Below are 14,578 nucleotides of genomic sequence, written 5' to 3'. Positions count from 1 at the left end.
CGCAGCGTGGAAGTTGAGCCTTGCGTTTCAACACTCTCTTTGAGTTGTTGCGGAAATTGACCCACTATGCTGTTTATTTTTCTGCATCTATTTCACATTGCTGAGACTAACTTTAATGTGTAATGTTTTATCTGCTGAGGAGTAGGATAACAGATGAAACAGATATACCAGCCACCTCACCCTTCTCTTTATCCAAGCTGTGATGAAAGTTGTGATAAACAGACACAGATGCTCTCGCCGTAACGTTAACAGAACGCCTGTGTAACGTTACTGGGATACTAGCTAGCTCACAGTGTCATTTGCTCCCGCCTGCCGAGCACCTGCCCTTGCCGTAACGTTAAACTGCTAGATAGCAGAGTGCGGCAGGCGGGGGCGAAGGACACTCCCGTTGTCTTAGCTAGCTAGCTGCTGGTGTCGCTTCCGCTGTGTACCTGTGTTAAAACAGCCATCTGGAGCGTCTGAGCAGTTGGCTTCTGAGCCCTCACCCGCTGATTCTACTTTGGTCTGACACACTACAAGATGTCCAGAAAGAACCAGGCAGATGTGTCCATGTCCAGAGTTGTATTCTCTCACACACACACACACACACACACACACACAGTGATTTTTGTGGTTTCTATAGAAGAATAGAACTAAACATTCATATTGGGGCTCCTGAGGGGTGGGGTCTAAGGCACTACTTCTCAGTGCTAGAGACGTCACTACAGACTCTGGTTCGATTCCAGGCTGTTTCACAACCGGACGTTATTGGGAGTTTCATAGGGTGGCACACAATTGCCCCAGCGTCGTCCAGGTTAGGGTTTGTCTGGGTAGGCTGTCATTGTAAATAAGAATTTGTTCTTAACTGACTTGCCTAGTTAAATAAAGGTTAAATAAAACATATATTTTTTTAACAATGGTACTGCAAACTACACAGTTTGATATTTACATAGCTCAATAAATAGCATGGCATTACAACATAACATCAAAGATATTCACACATTCAATTATCTGTAAGGTCCCTCAGTCGTGCATTAAATTTCAAACACAGATTGCCTCACAAAGAAGTGCACCTATTGGTAGATGAGTAAAAAAAACAGACATTGAATATTCTTTTGATCATGGTGAAGCCATTTGCACTTTGGATGGTGTTATCAATACACACAGTCACTACAAAGATAATAATCGTATATTATCCACAGATTGTGAGCTAAAGATGAAAACCTTTCCTACAAGTATTATTATATTATTTATTGACTGCCTATGGCTTTCGAGATCGCCCAACACGGTTATTTGTAAGGTTAATTTGAAGTACATGTTGTGATTTTTAAACCATTCCTGAAGCTGTGACCAGAAATAAGCTACATAGGGGCAATACCAGAATAAGTGTTCTATTGATTCTGTCTTTTCGCAACAAAGTCTACAGAGCTGAGATTGTTGTATGGCCCATATATATAGCATTCTGTTGGTGGCAAGTATTTTATATAATCATTTAATGAGTCAAGTGTAGTTTTTTGTACCAGCTCATAAACCATGTGTCATGGAATTGGTACATTGAAAATCTCCTCCCATTTATTTTGCAACCTGTATGGCGCAACTGTCAACATTTTTGTCCTCAGATTAAACTGGTATATTTTTCTATTTATGCCAGTTCCTTTCAGCCAATTTGTATCTTTAATATATGACAGGCAAACAACCTACCTACAACTACCTTTTCTTTTTTCCACTTGCCTCCTCCATTTTTGTGGAGGTGCTGCAATCAGTTTTAGTTGTAAATTTGGATTGAGCAGATATTCCCATATATTTTCAATAATTGCATAACTCCTCCATTTCTATTCATAATATTAATAATAAATATAATAAAACATTTTTTTTAAATCCTTAAAGAATGTTTTTTTATTAATCAGTATATTTGAGTTTAACTATAACATTTGTTGTAATATTTGTCCTCTTTTCTGGAGGATAAAATTGAAATTGTAACCAGCTTTGTGTGGCTTGTTTAAGAAAGAGCGATACTTTAAACAAAATTTCATTTTCAATTAGTCGGAAATGAGAAGTTGTAATCTGTATGAAGGCAAAAAAGCAATTTTTGAACAAAGGATGAGCTTTTCTTAATAATCTACTGGAGAACCATTTTGGGTTTAAGTATCATTTATGTATTAGTGAAGCTTTTAGTGAGAGGTTTAAAGCTTTAATATTTAATAATTTTAGCCCCCCAAACTCATTAATTATATAAATAGGCATGTTTAATTTTGTCTGGCTTGGCATTCCAAATAAAATGAAACGTTTTTTGCTCATATGATTTTAAAAAGGAATCATCAAGAGTAGGCAATGCCATTAGTAAGTAAGTAAACTGTGATAGGACCAAAGAGTTAATCAATGTAATTTTTGATATTTACCTCTCCATGGTTGCAAAATCTTATCTATTATGCTAACTTTCTATTGAAATTAATTGTGGTAAATTAATTTATATTTTTTGAGATGTGAATACCAAGTATGTCTACTTCACCATCCGCCCATTTTATTGGTAAACTACAAGGTAGTGTAAATACTGTATTTTTTAACGATGCAATACGTAACATGGCAATCTTGTCATAATTAGGTTTTAATCCAGAGAGGCTAGAAAAGGGATCCAGATCTTCAATGAGACTATGCTCAATGCAGGTGCTTCTACACCTGCATTGCTTGCTGTTTGGGGTTTTAGGCTGGGTTTCTGTACAGCACTTTGAGATATCAGCTGATGTAAGAAGGGCTATATAAATACATTTGTTTTGATTTGATTTGATGACTATGCAGGGATCCAGATTGCGGACTTAAGATAAAACTAGAGTCATCAGCATACAGTGACACTTCTGTTTGTATCCGCTGGATATCTAACCCCTTGATGTTCTTTTTGGATCTAATTGTAATAGCCATCATTTCAATGGCCATGATAAATAGATATGGAGACAACGGACAGCCTTGTTTTACTCCTCTTAAAATCCTCAATCCTTTCTGAGAAGTAACCATTGTTTACTATTTTACATCTGGGGTTGCTGTACATAACTTTAACCCATTGTATAAGAGATTCACCAAAATTAAAGCATTCCAGGCATTTCTATATAATTTCTAATCGTACTTTATCAAACACCTTTTCAAAATCTGCTATGAAGACCAGACCTGGTATCTTCAACGTTTCACAATGTTCAATTGTTTCAAGTAATTGTCGTATATTATCTCCAATATATCGTTCATGTAAAAAACCTGTCTGATCAGGATGAACAATATCTGGTGTAACCTTTTTTATTCTATATGCTATGCATTTCGCCAGTATTTTCGCATCACAACATTGAAGTGTTTGAGGCCTCCAGTTTTTTAAATGGACTGGATCTTTACACTTACCACCTGGGTCCTATTTTAGTAGTAAGCAAATCAGACCTTCTTGTTGAGTACCTGAAAGTCTACCATTTGTATAAGAGTAATTAAAGTATGCTAATAATGGATCTTTGAGAACATCAAAAAAGGTCTGATATACTGGTATATCTACTCTACTCTCCTGGTATACAGTCAAGAGTCCAGATATTTTGCCGCACAAAGTTCCTATTCTGTAAGTTAGCCTTCACAGCAGTCTTTCTGTAAATTTCTTAATAATAATAATAATAATACACGTAAAATGATGATTATTATTATTATTATTATGAAAGAAGTCCTTAACATCATTCATTATTATTATTATTATGAAAGAAGTCCTTAACATCATTCAGAGGAAATGGGGGAGACTGAAAAGATGTTTTAAATATTTTGCTTCCTCTTTCAAAATATAATTTGGTGAATCGTGGATAACTCCATCATTTGTAACGAGTTTCTGTCAATTATTTTTGGTACAACTTCTGTGTTGAAGATTCAAGACAAATTGTGAATTTTTCCCAATTTTCCATCCAATTCACTATTTTTGTAATACATTACACTTGATCGTTCTTGAATAAGTACCTTCATTTTTGGGGGGTTTTCCTCTAACCTATTTTGTGCCTCTATAGTAGTTTCCATTACCATCTACCTGCGCTGTTACTTCCTCTATTTCCTTTAGTAGTCTAGTTTCTTTTGACCTAAACTATCCTGTTGTGCTGTGCCAGAGCCGACCGCAAGCCAACCCCAGGCACTCCCTTATGAAAAGGCATACTCAAGTTCAACTCACAATCGATTCCGACACAGCCACGGCACGACAGCCAAGAACACATGCAGTACTGACAATCCAGAGCGAGTACACCTGTAAAACCAACCCTCTCTCCACCCTACACATTATGTTTTTTTATCCCAGGGTCGTTGCTCTACCACCTCGGCTGTTTTACCTAGGCCTATATCATTAGGCTCAAGAATATAAAAGGTAGCATAAATATTTCATATAGAGACATATAATATACCTTTCTCTCGCTTAGAGAAGTGCTTCCATAAGCCAAGTATTGTATTAGTTCTACCGATAACTTGAATCACTTTATCCCAGTGTTAACCAGCCCACATACACTAGAGACAACAACCCTGTTGACAATACCTAATTCATCCATTTGCCGATGTGATTCGAAATAATAATCATCCTTTACATTTTTTTTATATTGAGATTTATTTTTTAAATGTAAAAGGGTAATAGCAATTATTTTAGGATAGGCCTATTCCAATGGAGAACCTAGGCAGGTTTTTAATGATATAATCCTTTATCCTATATAATACATCTATTCATATTTATCAAGGTTTATCTTAAAAGCTAATCATTCCGATTCACATTGGTGAACAAGGGCCGCACTATATAACAGCTTTTAAGTCATAATATACCCGACCTCTACAATTAGGACATATCATATTAGGACATATCATATAAACAAGAACAAATAACTTGTTATTTCTAATGTACAATCTTCAAATTAAATACATAAAACATCATAAAGGGAAAAAAAGGTCAGCCTTACCCACCCCTGCCTTCCCCTAAATCAAAACCTGAGACTACCTCCATATAGTCCAAAGTTCCACATTGCCTAAATAGAGAATAGGGTGTTCTTCAATTCCCTACCCTGTTGAAACAAGGCCATTTTCATTTTGTAGTGGGTTTTCATAACTACGATCGAACCCTGCCTTCCCTCTGCTCTGCCACCAAAACCGTGAACTCTTTGAAAATCAATTGTTGACCACCTTGACTTTTTCCACCATTGACAGATCGTTTTCATCCTCCTTTATTCCCATTATAACAATATTATTTTTCATACTTCTGCACTCTAGATCAAGTAATTCGGCTTTCCACGGTGTCCACTCCCTCCCCCTCCCACACAATATCTTCTTTTCCGCTCGTATTTCTTCCATCATTTTATTACTGTAACCCATTCATGTTTTTATGGCCTCAGCCTCCCCCTGTAGCCCAGGCAATATATCCAGTTTTGTTAACTCTTTTATCATGCATGTAAGCAATGCTCTATCCTCTGGAGACCGTTATAAAAACGTCCGCCTCCAATGTTAAATTTGGAATTTTAGACAGCGGCTTTCCTCCTGTTTCGCTCGCAGAACTCGAGGAAAGGGCTTCTCTTGTTCGCTTCGATGTATGCGTTTCTTTTACGAGCACATCAAAATTCTGATCAATAAATAGTTTCAGATTCTCTATATTATCCAGAATGTTTGTTTCGTAGTTATTAGCTAATCCTTAATTTTTGTGATGAATTCATGGGACAAGCTGTGCCTACCGCGCTGCCACGTCATCCAGACCTCGTCCCAGGGTCCTTAGTTTATTGATTAACTTTGAGAGCACCCTTCCTAGCCCAGATGCTGTAGAGGAAGGGAACCGCTCAGGGATTTCACCATGAGGCAAATTATGACTTTGGAACAGTTACAGCGTGTATCACTTTACTGCAGTCAAATAACCTAGTGGCATCATGCAGGGAATGTTATTCATATTTTTTCATAATTAATACACCTATTTTTTTGGTCAGAAAATCCAGTGTTTCCATGTCAAATGGTTTTGTTCTATTTCAGTCTTCTGTGATGTAATATTGGGATGCAATCTCAACATTATTACACGTCAACTCCATATCTGACATGGTACAGGTGGCTTCTTTTTTAAGCCCGTAACCATGTGTGTGAAGTGTATACTTTTGTTTCAACATAGATTTGTTTAAGACTACTAAGAAACTTTGTGTGACCCTGTAGTAAAAGGTTAATGGCTGTGAATCGAGAAAACGGAGAAAGCTCTACAATATTAACCTAATTGACAGAGTGAAAAGATGGAAACTTGTACAGAACAAAAATATTCTAAAAGATGTGTACTGTTTGCAATAAGGCACTGAAGTAAAACTGCCCAAAATTTGGCAAATAACTGTGCTTCAAGTCCTGAATACAAAGCGTTAAGTGAATCTGGTGAATAACTGGCTTAGAGCGGTGGTGGTCAGGAGAGTAGCGACGGTATTGGTGCTCCCGCTGCGGTGACTCAGGTCAGGAGGGCCTACAGTACACTCTCGTGAACTGTTCCATTTCATAGACAACTCCTCATATTCTCTCAGCAGTTCCCAACTGGAGAGGGTGTAGCCACTGAGGTGCCCTGGAGCAGGGCTTGTAGAAGTCTCTTAGATGAGAGAGGTGCATAAGGCCTCTCAGCTTCCTCAGGTGTATGACGGCTTCGTGTGGCAATGTGGGCTGAGATGGGTGGTGATAGGCGTCTCGTGGACACACAAACTCCTCTTCAGGGCACCTCAACATCACAACTATAGCAGGTCAGAATCTGTCTCGAAGAACCATGTAAAAACGACTAACTGAAGCTGTCTGAGCGGTTGGCTTCTGAGACCTCGTCTGCTAGTGATTTCAGCTGACTCTACTTTGATCTGACCCACTACAGGTGGTCCGGCAAATACCAGGCAGATGTGTCCATATACAATGTTTTATTCTCTTAGTCACCATCACACAGTTGCACACACACACAAACACATTTGCACCAAATGTCATTTTTATGGTTTAGAATATAAATAAACATGCATATTAACAATGGTACTGCAAGCTACACAATTGGATCTTTCCATAGCCCAATAAACAGCATGGCATTACAACATAACACATCAGAGATATTAAAACAGACTAGTCTTAACAGAGAGTGCGGGTAATTACTGATCTGCCTGACAGTCAAGATTTATTGCCCAGTCTTTCTTGACAGCTATGGATTTTATCTGATTTTAGGAGTCACCATTGCTTAAAGAGGAATTTCACCCTGTGGGAATTCAGGCTTGTTTTCACGTCTGAGGCATTTCTAGGTCCGTGAGATGTGTTTTACACATAATTGCCAAGGAGGAAGGCAGGTTAGGGTTTCCCTTTGACGACTTCCGGTGTATTGATGGGGGGTGCGAGATCTGAAATAATTGTAGTCCTGTTTGTGCCATTTCGCGAGGGCTCTGTGTTATACTGATCGCACTATTCGTTTTTGTGCGGATAGATATGGTTGTCCTTGTTCGATAATGCCATTGGATGTCTTTTAGTGATGTTCCTAATGGTGGATTCATTGCTAAATATACAACCTGATGCCTTTTTTTCAGTCTCTGAAAGACTACAACTGATGTGGCACAGGTGCTTCGTGCTCTGGCACTGTCTCTACCCCATGGGGGGATTTTTGAAAGGGAGGTGGACACTGACGACACAATCCTTCAGGAAAAACTGAAAAAACTGACAAGACTGCAATGGTTTTGAGTGATTCCTCTCATCAACACAAATTTCAAAATGGAGCATTTAAAAAAATGTTCTGTGAGCTACATGGTGGCATTCAACCATATATGTTTCAACTAGAATATTGTGAAGAGGATTCAATACAAAGAGTTGGATTTAACTAGAAGCTTGGCTGCAGCTGATGCCAGCACCAACAGGGCAGATTACAAATCTGCTAGGAACACAAGCATTTCGCTACACCCGCAATAACATCTGATAAATATGTGTACGTGACCAATAAAATTTGATTGGATTTGAAATACAGTGGCTAGTTAAGTAAGTTATTTTCCCTGCAAGCCACCTAGCTAGCTAGCTAATACTTTACAGTGTATTCAGAAAGTATTCACACCCCTTCACTTTTTCCACATTTTGTTACGTTATGGCCTTATTCTAAAATGTATTAAATAGTTTCATAATATCCTATAATGACAAAGCAAAAACTGTTTTTTTTTAGAAATGTTAGCAAATGTAAAAAAAATTAAACTGAAATATCACATTTACATAATTATTCATACCCTTTACTTTGTTGATGCACCTTTGGCACCAATTACAATCTCAAGTCTTCTTGGGTATGACGCTACAAGCTTGGCAGACCTGTATTTGGGGAGTTTCTCCCATTATTTTCTGCAGATTCTCTCAAGCTCTGTCAGGTTGGATGGGGAGCCTCGCTGCACCGCTACAGTGGGGAGAACAAGTATTTGAAACACTGCCAATTTTGCAGGTTTCCCTACTTACAAAGCATGTAGAGGTCTGTAATTTTTATCATAGGTACACTTCAACTGTGAGAGACAGTTTCACATTGTATGATTTGCATTTTATTGCATGACATAAGTATTTGATACATCAGAAAAGCAGAACCTAATATTTGGTACAGAAACCTTTGTTTGCAATTACAGAGATCATACGTTTCCTGTAGTTCTTGACCAGGTTTACAGAAACAAAGGTTTCTGTACCAAATATTAGGTTCTGCTTTTCTGATGTATCAAATACTTATGTCATGCAATAAAATGCAAAGTAATTACTTAAAAATCATACAATGTGATTTTCTGGATTTTTGTTTTAGAAAAATTACAGACCTCTACATGCTTTGAAAGTAGATAAACCTGCAAAGTCGGCAGTGTATCAAATACTTGTCCTCCCCAATGTATTTCCAGGTCTCTCCAGAGATGTTAGATCGGATTCAAGTTCGGGCTCTGGCTGGGCCACTCAAGGACATTCAGAGACTTGTTTCAAAGCCACTCCTAAGTTGTTTTGGCTGTGGGCTTAGGGTCGTTGTCCTGTTGGAAGGTGAACCTTAGCCCTAGTCTGAGGTTGGGAGCGCTCTGGAGCAGGTTTTCATCTAGGATCTTTCTGTACTTTACTGTGGTCATCTTTCCTTTGATCCTGACTAGTCTCCCAGCTCCTGCCGCTGAAAAACATCCCCACAGCATGTTGCTGCCACCACCATACTTCACCGTAGGGAAGCATGCTACATCACTGGGGCCAAGCTTCCTGCCATCCAGAACCTATATAATAGGTTGGTGGTAGAGGAAAGCCCATAATATCATCAGAGACTCCAGTCACCAAAGTCATAGACTGTTTTCTCTGCCACCGCATGGCAAGCGGTACCTGAGCGCCAGGTCTAGGACCAAAAGGCTCCTTAACAGCTTCTATCCCCGAGTCATAAGACTGCTGAACAATTAATCAAATACCCACCGGACTATTTACATTGACACCCCCCCCCCCCCCCCCTCCATTTGTTTTGTACACTGCTGCTACTCGCTGTTTATTATCTAAGCATAGTGACTTCACCCCTACCTACATGTACAAATTACCTCAACTAACCTCTACCCCTGCACACTGACTGTGTACCTGTACCCCCTGTATATAGCCTCGTTATTTTATTGTGTTACTTTTTATTATTTTTACTTTAGTTTATTTGGTAAATATTTTCTTAACTCTCCTTGAATCTTGAACTGCCCTGTTGGTGAAGGGTTTGTAAGTAAGCATTTCACGGTAAGGTCTACACTTGTATTCGGCGCTTGTGACAAAGTTTGATTTGATTTTAAGGAGACAGTGCATTGCGCAGGCAGATGGAATAGAGTAAATAGGCATTTTAAAGTCATAGATTTAGCTGGTGGTAACTTGTGGAATAGACACTGGCTGGAATGTGGTTTTAACCAATCAGCATTCAGGATTAGACCCACCTGTTGCATGAAGGAACATAGATTAGGTTACTTACATTGTCTGCACTTCTATTTCTCCAGGATATAATATGATTTACATGTCCTCTGTTGCTGATTATGACAGGGAGGACCGGAGTGCTACGAAACCCAGTCTCTAAGCTGTTGATGAAGATAATCCTGGAACCCCTGTGGTTGGGGTGAATCCCATCCCTTGTGCTTTTCTGTAAAACAATTACGTCCATTGTGGGATGGGTAAGAGACAGTCAAAGAATCAAGTAAAAACAGACAGAACTTTATTTTGTCTTGTCAGACCTGTCATAAATAACAAATACAAGAACATTTGATTTCAAAAACTCTATATTTAAGAACTATTTGTTAAACATATTTCCTCTCACAAACAAAGCGTTTTCTGTTTGGAGCTCATTTTTGAGTGTCTGTGTCAGAGATCTGCTGCTCTCGCACTGAGAAGGAGAGGCTTGGGAAAGATCCTTTTCACCCAAACATAATTTAAAAAGTGCAACTAGAACCAGTCAAAACAAAATGCATCGAAGACACTTGTTTATTTTGGACCGGTGCAAATATCTATACACTGTGAAAGCCTCCGGGTCAAAATGACCCACAACATTCCACAACACATCAGTGTGTCCACATTTTGAAGTTAGGTACATGACCCTAAATGAGGAAAAGTAATTTAATTTCATGGAGAAAAAGGGAGGTTAAGTAATGTTTTAGACAACTCAAAAGTAGAAATGGATCAAATTGACCAGCAACATAATAGGAGTTTTAAAGAGTGTTGATTGCTCCTATAGCAATGAAAAATTGTCACAAAAGAAGACATTCTTGTCTTTGCAGTTTCTTCAGGAACTTGTTTAGGGTAGCGAGGCAGCTGTAACATTCTAAACCCTTCTATAGCACTGCAGTGGGCCAGAGATGATTATTCTCTTCCCTGTGCCAACAAAGGTGTTCAAGAGAATGTTCAAGCTCTGTAAGGTCGCATCCAATTGACGGTCCTCTTTGTCCTTTCCAGTAACAAGGATGACATACAGGTAGCAATGTACTTCTGGCAAGCCACTCAAGATCTGATCCATTGCCTGAAGTGCCCCTTGTCTGTCACGACAGCAGCTCCTTTGACTTTTCATCCACATGCATCTGCAAGTAGGTGTGGCAGAGGTCGATTTTGCTGAATTTATAACCCCCAGCTAAGCCAAGGAAAAGGTTGTCGATGTGTGGTATTGGATACTGCTCAGCGGACCACACAGGGTTAATTGTGAATTTAAACACCTAAAGTCGATGTCCCAATCCCCATAAAAAGATGTCAGTTTAATCCACCACATCCGCCTATGTCTCACTTCTGCGGTGAAAGGTGGTAGAGCTAGAGGGGTGTTTGTCAGACCATGAGAAATCACGAAAATCGGTCTTCTCACAAAATAGTCTGTAGCATCCGAACGGTTTGGACTACAAAATTATTACCCCCTCTATGGAAAGATGGGACTCATGAACGCAATGGTGTTCTCTGTTTTGCTCTACAACCCATACAAGCGTATTGGGACTCGTCTGAAGTTGGTACAGCCAATCCACCAACTGTAGTGTCCGAACAGTTTAGGCTACACACGAAAATGACATATCTCTTGAAAGGCGAGACTCTCACAAACAAGTACTTGTTGGTTGTTTTGCTCTAGGATGCCCAATGTCCTCACAAGACTCATCTGAAAGTCCACGGTACAAGTTGTATAAGGGCACAAGGCGAGACCCAAATGCAGACACAGGAGGCAGATGTTAGAGCTCCGATATTTATTATAACGAAGGGAGTAGGCATAGGCAGGTCGGGAACAGGCGAGAGTTCATAAACCAGGTCAGAGTCCAAACAGTACCAGACGATAGGCAGTCTCGAGGTCAAGCCAGGCAGGGGTCAGAAACCAGATCTGAGTCCAAAACAGTACAAGGGGATAGGCAGGCTGGTAGTCAGAACAGGCAGAATGGTCAGGCAGGCGGGTTCGGAGTCAGGACAGGCAAGGGTCGAAACCAGGAGGACTAAAAACAAACAGAGACTGGGGGGAAAAAATAGGAGCAAGGAAACCCGCTTGTTGACTTGGCAAACAAGACCAACTGGCACAGAGAGACAGGAAACACAGAGATATATACACCGGGGATAATAAGCAACACTGGAGGGGGTGGAGACAATCACAAGGACAGGTGAACCAGATCAGGGTGTGACAAGTTGAAAACATCTTTGGAAGTATATATGGAGGCGCATGTATAAAAAAAAAAAAATTAAAAAAGTTTCCTGATTTTTCTTATATCACTCAAATGTAGGACAAACACTTCAGAATAAACTTCATTTTCTATCTGTTGTTCTATGTAATGATTATGTTATTCAATGTGTGTGAATGGGCTAATAGCAGTAATGCCAAATACAGATTATTTCAAAATAGCCACCCTTTACCTTGATGACAGTTTTGCACACTCTTGGCATTCTCTAAACCAGCTTCATGAGGTAGTCACCTGGAATGCATTTCAATTAAGAGGAGTGTGCAAAGCTGTGATTGGTCAGTTTTGTATACAATTACATTAAGAATCACATTTTTTCAGGTAAAATGTACTTTAATTAAGGGCTTGATTTAATCCATAATGCTGAAGGTCAGCTCCATAGTGCTATTGAAATTCTTCAGCGCTACTGATTGAATTGAGCCCTAATAAATGTTGGGAACATTATCTTATTGGACCATATTCAGAAAAGAAAAACATTTAGCATACTCAGCTATTCCTCTCTTGACTCGGCAGCCAATATGAAACTTGTACGATATGTCTGGAGCATGTCCTCACTCACTTCACACCTTCCAGTGATGTGAAGAATCAATATTTGAGGAGGAAGAGAGACAGGGAGCTACACAAAGGGAAAGTTAAGTGCATGTCAGTCAGCACTCCAGTACATTTCCATAGTGTGTGTCAGTACATTTCCATAGTGTGTATCAGTACATTTCCATAGTGTGTATCAGTACATTTCCATAGTGTGTGTCAGTACATTTCCATAGTGTGTATCAGTACATTTCCATAGTGTGTATCAGTACATTTCCATAGCTTGTGTCAGTACATTTCCATAGTGTGTGTCAGTACATTTCCATAGTGTGTATCAGTACATTTCCATAGTGTGTATCAGTATATTTCCATAGTGTGTATCAGTATATTTCCATAGTGTGTGTCATTACATTTCCATAGTGTGTATCAGTATATTTCCATAGTGTGTGTCATTACATTTCCATAGTGTGTGTCATTACATTTCCATAGTGTGTGTCATTACATTTCCATAGCTTGTGTCAGTACATTTCCATAGTGTGTGTCAGTATATTTCCATAGTGTGTGTCATTACATTTCCATAGTGTGTATCAGTATATTTCCATAGTGTGTGTCATTACATTTCCATAGCTTGTGTCAGTACATTTCCATAGCTTGTGTCTGTACATTTCCATAGTGTGTGTCATTACATTTCCATAGCTTGTGTCTGTACATTTCCATAGCTTGTGTCTGTACATTTCCATATTGTGTGTCATTACATTTCCATAGCTTGTGTCTGTACATTTAGATAGCTTGTGTCAGAACATTTCCATAGTGTGTGTCATTACATTTCCATAGCTTGTGTCTGTATATTTCCATAGCTTGTGTCAGTACATTTCCATAGCTTGTGTCTGTACATTTCCATAATGTGTGTCATTACATTTCCATAGCTTGTGTCTGTATATTTCCATAGCTTGTGTCAGTACATTTCCATAGCTTGTGTCTGTACATTTCCATAGTGTGTGTCATTACATTTCCATAGCTTGTGTCAGTACATTTCCATAGCTTGTGTCTGTACATTTCCATAGTGTGTGTCATTACACTTCCATAGCTTGTGTCTGTACATTTCCATAGCTTGTGTCAGTACATTTCCATAGCTTGTGTCTGTACATTTCCATAGTGTGTGTCAGTACATTTCCATAGTGTGTGTCATTACACTTCCATAGCTTGTGTCTGTACATTTCCATAGTGTGTGTCAGTACATTTCCATAGCTTGTGTCAGTACATTTCCATAGCTTGTGTCTGTACATTTCCATAGTGTGTGTCATTACATTTCCATAGCTTGTGTCTGTACATTTCCATAGCTTGTGTCTGTACATTTCCATATTGTGTGTCATTACATTTCCATAGCTTGTGTCTGTATATTTCCATAGCTTGTGTCTGTACATTTCCATAGTGTGTATCAGTACATTTCCATAGCTTGTGTCTGTACATTTCCATAGTGTGTGTCAGTACATTTCCATAGTGTGTATCAGTACATTTCCATAGCTTGTGTCTGTACATTTCCATAGCTTGTGTCTGTACATTTCCATAGTGTGTATCAGTACATTTCCATAGCTTGTGTCAGTACATTTCCATAGCTTGTGTCTGTACATTTCCATAGTGTGTGTCATTACATTTCCATAGCTTGTGTCTGTACATTTCCATAGCTTGTGTCTGTACATTTCCATATTGTGTGTCATTACATTTCCATAGCTTGTGTCTGTATATTTCCATAGCTTGTGTCTGTACATTTCCATAGTGTGTGTCATTACACTTCCATAGCTTGTGTCTGTACATTTCCATAGTGTGTGTCAGTACATTTCCATAGCTTGTGTCAGTACATTTCCATAGCTTGTGTCTGTACATTTCCATAGTGTGTGTCATTACATTTCCATAGCTTGTGTCTGTACATTTCCATA

Source organism: Oncorhynchus mykiss, chromosome 3, assembly GCF_057628025.1.
Source record: "Oncorhynchus mykiss isolate SJ-2025 chromosome 3, ASM5762802v1, whole genome shotgun sequence".
Lineage (NCBI taxonomy): Eukaryota > Metazoa > Chordata > Actinopteri > Salmoniformes > Salmonidae > Oncorhynchus > Oncorhynchus mykiss.
This window is presented reverse-complemented; position numbering follows the sequence as displayed.